Raw genomic sequence first — 10,729 nt, forward strand, 5'->3', positions numbered from 1 at the left:
CCAAATAAAATTAATTTCATCTCCAGATGTGTCTGGTTCAGAAGAAAGTGAAAAATGTATTACTGACATAAGGGACAATTTATATTTGGACCAAATGCTCACATGCTCAGTGGAATGACTGCATTCACTCATGTTATGGGAAAAGAAACCCAATTAATGTAGCTGAACTAAGATAAGGGAAGGATAAAACTTGTTTTTTGTCGTATTTAATCAAATTTTTACTTCTCTAACTAAGCGCCTGTTACAGGCACTGTTCTGGGTTACAGTGAATTGAAAAGCAAGTGGAACATACCAAAGATTAAAGGGAAAATACTCAAAGAAGGCACAAAAATTTTTTAATGTACCTAAAATTTGGTATTTAAAATGGAAAAAAGTAGTGTAAAAACACTAAATTTTGGAATGGCAATTATTGAATATGCTTAAAGTCTCCAATTGCCCCAGCAATGGAAGACTCTCTTGCTTGTGATGCCTTAAGAGCTAAAATTAGATAATCAGAAGGAAAGCAAGATTTTAGGTCAACAACCCACCATTAACTCAGGAAGTATTCTGATAGGAAGTTTGTGGACAAAGTGGTCCTTCAGGATAGACACTTGACCAAAGCCCTGTGGAACCTGAATGGGTTTCCAATGGAAGCCATGTTTAACTGAGAGTAGAGCATATTGAAGGGATGAGGCAGATGTCCTTTACATGGGATCCAGAGAGATTCACAGGCTGGGGGAGCTGAAGATGAATCTTGGAGACAAACTACTGGAAAGTGAAATTACAACAGTCTCTGTTTAAGAGAGACACTGTACTATAGTTGAATGAACACAGTGGAGAGCCACTGGGGTGTTTAAAGGCAAATATAGCTATGATTTGACTTTCAATTTACATCTAGCTAAATAGTTATTGCAGAAAGCTATTATGGCAGTTAAAACAAAAGGGGAACAGTGGACAGCTCAGGACTCCTGGTGCTCTTGGATGACAAGAGGAAGACAGAATTAGAAGAAAGTATTTTTCATACCATATTAGTAGAAGAACTAGGCAGGGTCTACAGAAATTCTTGGCAAAGACTGAAATTATAAAATTCACAGGCATATAAGAATCCATGAGGCATTTCATTTTGGAGAAGTTATACTATATAGTCTGTGAACTACATCAGAGTCTTAATGGGAAATAAAAGTGCTTCAATCCTATTAAGAGGATAAAAGAACATGTGCACACATAAAGAGTATTGACAAAAGTTTGTGCGTGTGTCCAAGGATTATTTCTGTGGGTTGTTACAAAAGAGGTTATTTTCTAAGGTTGAAGATGAAGACTAAAAGGACAGGGACTGAGAATATGAGGAGACAGACGGTATGAACCTACACATCAATGTTTCAAAAGTAAAAGGCCCATTCAGTGAAATTTAGTAGGTCTATAAGGCAAGCTTAAAGCACTCCAACAGTATGAGGCATAATCATAAAAAGAGGACCCAGAAAATGAGACAAATGAGCAGCATAGAAAATTGAAAGATCCAGGAGATTTCATTTACACAGCAGTAGCAGCCATCAAATGCTGAGATAAAAACAAGGAAGTCATGTGGTCAGAATTTGAGTGTGGATACAGAACTTGGTGTGGAAAGTCCAGGTGAAATATCTAGGGTCTGCCCATCCTGCTTTGCTATCTAGACCCACACAGGAAGCTCTGAGTGGCTCTGGGAGATTTGGAGTGTCACATCATCCCAGGAGAATTCTGTTATTTTAGGTTTGTGTATAATGTAACAAACTGCAGAACTACCAGATCACAGAAGCACAGAAATACTAATGAAAGAGGAATAGACAGAGAGAGAGACAGGACAGGGAAAAGATAAAGATAGGAAAACAAAGAAAAAGGCAAGGAGAAATGGAGAGAAAAAGAAGAAAGAGAAGGCCAGAGATGAGAGGAAAGAGGAGAGGTGAGAGAAATACAAACAGGAAGAGAACACGATGAGAGTGCAATGTGCATTCACACACACAGAGAGAGAGAGAGAGAGAGAGAGAGAGAGAGAGAGAGAGAGAGAGAGAGAGAGAGAGAGAGAGTTGGAGGAGGAGGAGGAGAAGGCGAGAATTTCCCTAGTTTATTGTCATTGAACTATTAACTAGAACTTTCAAGTAGTAGAACCTGGGAGACAGCAGCAAAGGCCAGATCTGTTGGCTCTGCAGTATACTGCTGCAAATGGGACAGATGCTCAGTCTCATCTGTCATCATATGCATTGTGTTGTAGGTATAGAGGGGAGCATCTGCCTTGACACTGAGAAGGAAATTTTAAATATCTTCATTTTTCCCCACCCTCATTGATTTTCTGTGTCTCAAGAGGAGGAATAATCTACCAGGCTGATAGGATTGAACAGTGCCCCCCATTTGCATTTTGCTCTTTCTGTCCCTGAGTAATTTGCAATTCAAATGTACTGAGGTCTTTTTTCACTATAGTGGCTTAGCTCAGTGGACCTTTTGCACCCCACCCACTTTGCTCCCTGAACAGCCCAGTGGGGAGTCTGTACTTTCTCAGGTGCAAAGTCTAGCTAACTTGTTAGTCATTCAGTCAGTGGGGAAAGAATCGCTGCCTTGTTAGAATGTATAGGAGACAATGTGAGGCTGATGTCTCACTTAAGTCCATAGTTGCTTGTGCCTGCTTACCCAGATTTCAAAACCCATGCCATCATACACTCCCATGTCATCATACACTTATGATTATGTGTGTTAATTAACTACACCTCAGCATCACTACACCCTAGCAACTTCATGTGTTGGTGGGGTAAATCAGAAGAAAGGGCTGGAGAGATATATTGGACATCTGATACTTTTTACTGAGCCAAAGGCAAGTTATTCCCACTCATTTGGTGGGGATAAATGAGGAAGTATTAGGATAGGTGTCTACACACACACACACACACACACACACACACACACACACATTCACAAATACAAACACACACACTGACACACACACACTTTGAAATTATGAGCTGTGCCTGAATGTCAAGATCCTGTCTAACTGCATAATTCTAAACTATTTCTGTTAAAGTCCAAATTACCCTCTAAGTAATAAGCCTCAACTAATGTGAGTGAACTGGAAACAGGATAGGAATTAATTTAAAATGTTCAAAAGATGCTGCTTATCTTTTTATGTACTAATCAATAGAGACAATTTATCTGCTCCTATTTTCTAAAAATAAAGTCATTTTTATAGAGCAGTGCCACAGTGGAAATTGATCAAAGGCTAACAACAAAAGGAATTGATAAATCTAAATGTACCTTGCTACGGCATCTGGGAGGGTCTCATGAGACTTGTATTAGATCCAATTTAATTAGCAGTTAACTTTCTCTCAGAGTGTTGTAAATAGTATGAGAAATTTGCAAATTAGGCCAAGTTGAGAGAAATAGCACATGCTAAGAACAGATAAATTGATTAGAAAAAGAGAAGTCAGGAAATAGCTACTGAACAAGGAAAGTAGGTGGAGATGTCAGTGGGCAGTTTAGAATATGGGACTGACTACTACAATAGCTTGACACAGACTATAAAATTTGTCAAATTTCTCAATAGGGCAAATATGTCCTTTAATTTGTAGCCTTAATTTTTCTTATGAAATTCTATGTGATTAAAGTTTCTTCATTCTAATCATTTTGACAGTTTGACATGTAGTTCGCAGTCATTAAAAAAATCTTCCTATTTAAGATTTACAAAGTAGCTCTTAGTCACAGATGATGAGACCACTGTCACAATCTACTTTAATGCCACTTAATATTCCTGAAAGGAAACACTGCTCTCATTCCCCAGGAATCATTAAAAACTCTTCATTTTGGTGGAATTAACTAGTCTGGACATTTTATGGAAGCAGATGCAATCTTTTCAGGATACTCACTAATGCATTCTCAAGGTTCATCCATTTTATCATGTGTTAACTGTATCTGTTCTATTTTATTAGCAAAGTATTGTATTGCATGGATATAGAAAATGAGGTGGGTGTTGGTAATTCTGGATATTGTAGCCTTGCTTGTACTGACTTCTGACTACAGTAAAACAGTGAACATTCTAAAAAGTCACATTTTGTGGAATGTGAGTTACATGTCAAGCTGTCAAAAATAACTGGATAAAGAAAGCTTAAATCACATAGTATATTACAAAGAGACTATAAATTAAAAGCTATACTTGACATATTAAGAAATCTTTGAAAGCTTTGGTAAATCTTTGCAGCATTTCTCTCAATCTGTTCCTGACATTGGCTGTCCACCCTAAACTGTCCATGGCCTCAAACAAGCTAAGTTCATGTATGATCTTTGAGCTATGCCCCAGCATTTCATATAACAATATATATTTATCAACAGATGAACAGTTACATCTTTTCCATGTTTTGGCTGCTATGAAAAGCAATACTAAATATTCATGTGTAAGTTTCTTCTGGGATTCAAGCTGTGATTTCTCTTGGAACATGCTTAGGGGAAGAATCACTAGATTGGATAGTATGTCCATGTCAACAATTGAAGGGCTGCCAAACTGCTTTTCTTAACAGCCACAGCATACTATTTTACCAGCACTTGAAGCTGTGGACTCCACCATTCCTCACCCATATGCTTTCTGTGTGTCTTATCATAACCATATTTTGGGTGTGAAGAAGTGCTGCCCTTGACTGTTTTGACTTGTCTTTTTCTGACGATGAATGATACCTTGTTCTCTGGTTCTTATATGTTGCCATACTTGAATGTATATTTTAATAAATACCTTCTCACATCCTCATATCCCTTAGTATCTTATTCTTTGACTCATGTGGCCTAGGTAGCCATTGAATTTTCTATGTATCAGACTTGAAGTCCTGATTCTCTTGCTTCTGCTTTCTGAGTGCTGGGTTTGAGTGATTAGCTCAGCATTGCTTCAAAATCTTGACCCCATGTTGCCTTCTCTTTATTATTTCCTACCAGTTATCAGTTGTATCTTAACAACTGAATTTTAATTTTTAAAGAAGTTTATTATCTATTCATGATATATTTGTAAAAGAAATTATATATGTATATGTTTATACATATATACCTGATTGATAAATTTTCTCCACATATACTAAGCACAAATTGTTTTGATTATAATTGCTGATTTTGGAAAATTTCCTTCTACTCTCTGTCCTATCAGTTTCATGATGACATGTCTTGAAATCCTGAATAACTTTATTCTGAAATCTCATTACTTTTTCCTTCTATCTGTCCTGATATTTTTAGTGTCCTATATAAGAGAATATTGCCTAACACCAAATGAAAAAAATTGAGGGTGGCTTTTATCTTCTTTTTTATTATTTTGAGATATTATTTCTCTGTGTAGGACGGGCTGTCCTGTAACTCATTCTGTTTGCCAGGCTCATCTCTTACTCAGAGATCCACCTGACTCTACCTCCCAAGTACTGAGAATAAAGGCATGTGTCACCATCCAATCTTCATAGGGTTTTTAAATAGAAGTTTACAGATTTAGATCTGAGATCCATTGTGGTCTACATGAGGGTAAAACTCATTTTATTCATGTGTCTATTCTGTTGACCTGGCAACATTTTCATAAAAATGTTTATTACATTGATCTATTTAACTGCTGCTGTTATGAAAGGCCAATCAAGTATTATGTATAGGGTTATGCCTCTGCATTCAATACTATACCATTTATAAGCTAAGAAAACCAAGACGCCATCAAGCCACCAGAAACCTTTGCCTGTGCCTTCAATACTGTACCATTTATAAGCTAAGAAAACCAAGATGCCATCAACCCAACAGAAACTAGGAAGACTCAAGAAATGGCTCTTTCTCAAAATCTTCTGAGACAGCCAGAGTTCTTCCAGCATGGAAGAACACAGCAAAGATAGGTCAAATGTCAGTCACCATAAAACAGTTTTTGGTTCTTTGATGTAACAGGGGAGGGAACTAGCATGTGACATGATTGTGTGGGCTTTGGAATTGAACTCTCTGAACTTGACTCCAGCAATCTTCCATCAGTTAATAATGAGTCACAAATTGTCCAAAACTTGGTATCATCATGAATCTATTAGAAGCAGAAAGAGAACCATAGCCGATGTAGTTTGAAATGGGTGTTTATTATAAGTAAAATTGTAAAGTCTTGGTAGTTTGTCCTTGTTCTTGTTATCAATGGAAATTATGCCTAACCAAACCTTCTTTATAAAGCACTTTCCCAGGAATATCAGATCTCTGGCTTCTCTAGGTCACATTGTCACTTACAAATTGTCATCTAGAGTGAGATTACTACTCAAGAACTGTTGAATCTTAAATACAAATAACACTAATATTAAAACACTAATACTAATAACAAGCGTAACGATTACCACATATAATATTACAATGTTTGAATGCTGTGACTCATTGAGGTTCATTGTGCTTTTGGCTAAATTTTGCTTCCCATCTTTGATTATGAATGTGTCCATCTTCTTCAAGTATTCATTTTAATCTGTGCTCTTTGTGTGTAGATAGACACTGTCTTCAGGCCTATTACACTATGTGTCTTTTCTGTTCACTCCTTACCTTCTCACCACATCCCTCCCATCACAGAGATGTGTGTGAACACTCCATTCCACACCCTTCGTGGTTCTGACCTCCATGTGGATGTTGGCCAACACTATTAACAGCTTGGCCTCTGCTGATAAGAGCTGGTGTATTCACCTGTCAAGTTCCTATTTCTTAGGATGAACAGCTAGGTGAGATGAAGCAGAGCAGGCTTTTAGAAGGCTCTTGACAGATGGGCTCTGCCTGCTTGTAGTCTAGGTAGAATCAATAAAATCTTGTCACACACACACACACACACACACACACACAAATCCTGCTCAAAGTAATGAGCACTGACTTATACAATTTTATTTGTACCTCTGCAAAATGTTCCTAGGCAGAGGTCAGTATTTATGAGGCAAGTGCTTGCCTCTGGTGCTTATTTTTCAGGAGGATCGTTGGAAATCTCACTAGAATGAGATTCTAAAAATGTAGGTTAAAATACTGCAATTAGATACTTTCTTCTCACTGCCTTCCCCTTACTCACAGGCACACACACACACACACACACACACACACACACACACAGAGAGAGAGAGAGAGAGAGAGAGAGAGAGAGAGAAAGAGAGAGAGACTGATTATAACTGTTTTATGAAAATAGATGGTAAAGAGCAAGCAGTCTATGTGAAGTTCTGCTTAATGTGTGACTTCCCCATATCCCAATTTTCTCATTTATAAAATGGAAATAAGTATAATAAGTTGCTTAGTAGGTACTGATCTTGTTGCAAGTATATCTATGCATTTAGAATGAACATTGTAGACATATGCTGTATTGTAACCCACATTTTAACATGGATCAAAACCTTGGTCTGTCTTAAACACTGACCTTACTAAGTAGAGCATGGGAAAGCCCTGTTCAAGCTTGCTTGTATTTCATTTAGTGTGTGGTTTGGTTCATCAGGTAATTCAGGTATTTTTAAGTGCCATTGGAAAAAATAGAGACAAATAATAAATAGTATATAAATGTATAAAACATCATCTTATGCTCCTGATGCTGTAGACATACACTGAGTTACTGGTAGGCAAAATGATACGTGTTTGTATGCCAGAGCTTCCTCAGTGAATTTGATTTCGTAGCCATTGACATGTTTCCCTGATGCTTGTTCATTACGTGCAAAGGCATTGCACTCAATTGGGTAAAATGGAATTCAGGATAATATTCACTACTGAGAATAAAGTGAGATCTCAATCAGAAACGCCAAGCTGAGTCCTGTCAAGGGTAAGCGATACACATACCTTAGCACTTCATCATGCTACACTTAGGTATCATCTCTTGATGTTTTCTATAGTATTGGTAAATTAACCATGTCTCCTTGCAATTTGGAGGAAAACTGGACTTGACCAGGATGACTCTGGCTTTAGGCAAAACATATGCTCAGTATTTATCAGCACCTTCCACAATACCTATACATTCTTTACTAGAATTCATCCGCTCATAATCTAAAATATCTTATGCAGATGACTTTGGACTGATGCTTCCTTTCACCTAGAGATGGGGGTCTCATGTTTTTTGTTTTCTCTCTTTACATATTGTTGGAATTCATGTTTAGTTAAAGGAAAGCACAAAATAGATACATGCTTTTTCCTACAGTGCAGCGATGATTCAGTCTGGTGCACTAATTGAAGATTCACAGAGAACACTCTTTGGCGTCTAGAGGTATAATTCATACAGGAAATGCAAGTAGCAGCTGCTTGCTGCAGTGTTAGCTAATGTGCTAACTCACTAATTAGAGAAATGCAAATTGCAAACACATATTTTGTTACCCCTGGGGCCCTGTTGAAAAATCAGTGCATGATGGATTCTAACAAAGCACTCACCTTAGAGTGATCTTTAAGGAGAAATGTGGTTTGTGTTTCTTGGTGCAGACTGCTGAAGTAGCAGCTGGTATAGATGGAGAGAAGTTAAATAAAGGGAAACTTAAGGCACAAGAGAAAATAGAAGACTGCAGACAATAACCTGAATGAACTATTTATGAAACAATTTAAGGTCACATAATTTCTCACACTGGGGAATACTGTTCTGTCTTTGGTTCAAGCCACAGTTGTTAAGAGTTTAATTATAGTACAATCTAAAAATTAAAGTAAACATTTGAAAGTGTGCTATAGTCCCTCTCCTTCAAAGTACAGGGTCTTTATTTAGGGAAAGGAGTAAAATAAATAAATAAGGAGGAAGGAGTATAAAACAACAGTAAGGATGTCTGAAAAATCCACACATAATCATATTATTATCTATCTGAAATTACATATGATACATATTAAGTCTGTATCTAAATTGTCTCATCTGGGTTTACAATGCTGCTTTTCCTCACAAGTTATAGACTATCCGTAAAGGTATGGAAAGCCCACTTTGAATTGCTAGTCAGGGTTATTCAAGAGACTTCCAAAATTGCAAATGCTATTACTGTTGCCTCTTAGAGATGGAAAATGAGTTTCAGTTGCTAAAGTCAGTATACCTTTTGGACAAAGGACCCAGCAGACCTGAGCTGTATCTGGCCTGAAGGTTTCCTCCCTGAGGATGAGCTTTCATGGGACCAGAAAGTGCCAAGGGAGGAAGTCACCAATAGCCTACCCAGCTATAAAGCCTACAAACCTCAATAATGACTGGCATACCATGACAACCCCGAGTGTTCAGTAGTGGCAGGCATTTCTTGGCAGTAACCAAAGGCACTCTAAGTAGACTTAAGGCCCACTCATCAAGAGGGAAATAATACGTGATACTGGCAACTTAGTCAACTACCAAAGGATAGAGAAATCATAGGTCTGGGAGAAAAATCTGTAATTTCCACTTTATTAAGACAGCATAATCCACAACTACATTCTAAACATTTATCCTTATGCCACGAGACAAATGCAGTTCTCACACCTCAAAAAGGAAGCATCTCTATACAACAGACAGAGACCATCATAGAAAACTACACCTAATCAACATATAGTGAACAAGAGTTTCTGTGGTGCCCAGTCCCAACTGGTACATATAGAACATAACTCCTGCACCTGAATTCATGTATTATTGTGGAATAGGGAACAGAAAGATTGTAAAAGTTAGAGGAACATGAAGTTTTCTATGAGATTGTATCTCCTAAAAATGTCACAGAAGCTATGTTCATGGAATGTCATCAACATGGCTTCTTAAACAAGACCTGAACAAGATGACAGTACTATACATGTTAACATGGAAGTGGAAAGTTCAGGAGACCTCAATTCTAGGCAAAATTCTGGAGGTAACTGAAAAATGTTGAGTGGAATAAATAGTCTTCCCTGGGGAATAAACCCCCAATTTTTTTGCCTAACCCTGAGTTGCCAGTTCTGAAATCATATACATGCAAGTAACATCTGAACTGAACTGGTTGGACTTAAATGGTTAGGGGAGAGAGAGAGAGACAGAGACAGAGACAGAGACAGAGACAGAGACAGAGTATGTGTGTGTGTGTGTGTGTGTGCAATTAAAGGAAAAAGGCCATGATATTGAGAACAGTGGAGGAAGCACATGAGAGGGATTGGAGGGAGCAAAGGGGGTAAGGAATCATCATGGAGCCTCTTGATGAATTATGAAATTAAAATACATAGCCAGCGACATGGATCAATTTAAGTCCACATTCTTTGGTTTGCTTCTACCTAATGATCTCTGGATTTTATCCTTACTTATAATTAGATCTAATTACCTGAGTGGGGTTTTGTTATTTTCACTGTTTTTCCTTTTTTCTTTCTTTCTTTCTTTCTTTCTTTCTTTCTTTCTTTCTTTTTTCTTTCTTTCTTTCTTTCTTTTTTTTTTTGTACAGGCGTATCCACACATCAGTGCTGCGTGATTGGCTGTGTTCTTTTATCCCAGCTACGTCAGTCTCCACTCAACAACTCAACACTGGGACAATAACATGCTCTCAGTACAGACAAATCACTAAGGGCTTTCCTGCTCCTTACACAATACTTTATAATATTTCCAACATTTCTCATCAGTAAAGGAACCCTAGGAACCTGCCATACTGTTTTTTAACCTTTTCCGGCAGACTGGGTAGGATAGTTTGACCTGTCTGTGTGAGAGATTCCTAATGCCCTGGAGGAATGACGTTCTCCCTCAGTTCCTGGGCACTTACAAGTGTTCTGTGGCATTTTCTCCACATTCTCTTACACTAAATCACACCATAGCCAGTGTTTTTCATTACCTAGGATGGCCAGAATCTTAAATGTGCACCTCACATGGGTA

This window comes from Mesocricetus auratus, unplaced genomic scaffold, assembly GCF_017639785.1.
Source record: "Mesocricetus auratus isolate SY011 unplaced genomic scaffold, BCM_Maur_2.0 Super-Scaffold_100044, whole genome shotgun sequence".
Classification (NCBI taxonomy): Eukaryota; Metazoa; Chordata; class Mammalia; order Rodentia; family Cricetidae; genus Mesocricetus; species Mesocricetus auratus.